Source organism: Myotis davidii, unplaced genomic scaffold (genome assembly GCF_000327345.1).
Source record: "Myotis davidii unplaced genomic scaffold, ASM32734v1 scaffold571, whole genome shotgun sequence".
Classification (NCBI taxonomy): domain Eukaryota; kingdom Metazoa; phylum Chordata; class Mammalia; order Chiroptera; family Vespertilionidae; genus Myotis; species Myotis davidii.
This window is the reverse complement of record NW_006283136.1, coordinates 1723624-1725551: the sequence shown is the minus strand read 5'-3', so window position 1 is coordinate 1725551 and position 1928 is coordinate 1723624.

The following is a 1928-nucleotide window of genomic DNA, read 5'->3' as shown; positions in this document are numbered from 1 at the left end:
TAACTCTCTATCCCTCTCCCTTCCTCTCTGTAAAACATCAATAAAATATATTTAAAAAAAAAAAAATTTTTAAATATAGGTCTTTCATCTACCTAGAATATATTTTTTGTTATAAAGCAGAAATTTTATTATTAAAAAATATGATTGCCTGGCCAGCATGGCTCAGTGTTTGAGCATCGGCCTATGAACCAGGAGGTGACAGTCTGATTCCCAGTCAGGGCACATGCCCGGGTTGCAGGCTCAGTTACCAGTGTGGGGTGTGCACAAGGCAGCCGATCAATGATTCTCTTATCATTGATGTTTCTATCTCTCTCTCTCCCTCTCCCTTCCTCTCTGAAATCAATAAATAAAACAAGAATAGATCCAGAGACAAATGGCAGGGGAAGGGGGTGGTTAGAGAGCAACCAAAGGACTTGCATGCATGCGTATTAGCATAACCAATGGACACAGACACTGCAGACACTGGGGTGGTGGTGGCTCACCCGGGGTGGGAATGGCTGAGGGGGGCATGTCAATCGGGGAAAAGGAGACATATGTAAAACTTTAGATAATAAATAAATACATAAAATATTTAAAAAAATATGACTAATACGTTATCCTAGTACTACTTATTGAATAGTTTCTGCTTTCTTCCATTGATTTGCATGCCCTCTTTGTCACTTACCAAGTTTGCATATATACATGGGTCAGTTTCTGGACTCTCTGTTCTATTCCTTTGGTCTGTTTCTTTATTCATAGACTTAAACCATAAAGTCTTAGTTGTCCTTGCTTTTAATCAGTCTTCATTTTTGAAAGAGCAAGTCCCTCAACATTGTGATTTGTTTTTTAGAGAAGATTTTAAAAAATATATATTTTATTGATTTTTTACAGAGAGGAAGGGAGAGGGATAGAGAACTAGAAACGTCAATGAGATAGAAACATCGATCAGCTGCCTCCTACACATCCCCCACTGGGGATGTGCCTGCAACCAAGGTACATGCCCTTGACCGGAATCGAACCTGGGACCTTTCAGTCCGCAGGCTGACACTCTATCCACTGAGCCAAACCGGCCAGGGCAACATTGTGATTTTTAAAAAATATTTTGCTTATTCATGGCCCTTTGCTCTTTTCATATGTATTTTAGACCTAACTTGTCACGGCCTGAAAATTCTGTTGTTATTTGTATTAAAAATAGAAAATATAAATCAATACACATATTGAATTAACAGATTTGGAAAGAACTGATATCTTTATGATAAGGTGTATTCTTATCTGTGATAACGGTGTATCTCACTATCCTTTATATCTTTCAATATCATCATTAAGGGGACAATAATCAGAGTTCCTCAGTTAGGATTGGAACAAATTGAGAAATATAGGAATTGTACCTGGGAGACCAAAATATTACCTTTACTGATGATAGAGATCAGGTTAGAGGACGTGGCTTTAAGTCAGGTACCCAAGTGCTTGGTAGATCAAGCCAATGAATATTAGTAAGCATTCAAAAGATTTATACAAACAATATAATAGATGTTGCTATATATAGAGCACTGTAGGCAGTTTGCTCCCCAAGAAGAAGATAAACAGAATTGAGCCTAGCATGCCCAAATTATTCCTCCTAAATTTAGTAACCAGCATCACTCTGTCCTCCGTGGAGCAGAATGAGTAAAGGAGAGGAGAGACTGGGAGTGTCACACCAGTAGAGCTCCGTTCAAATGCAAGGGCATCTTACAAGTAGGAAAGAAGTGTTCTTTCCTGACAGGTACCTAAGGTGTTTGCTTTTAAAATGGAGAATGGAATTTGTTTTCCACTACATTCTTTTATTGGTTATTATGGGCATATAGGAATTCTACTGATTTATCTATGATGACCTCATTTTCAGCAGCCTTAGAACAATTTTATGAGGTAGGTACTATTATCCTCTCTCTCTCTACTCTTGGGGCCCGCTG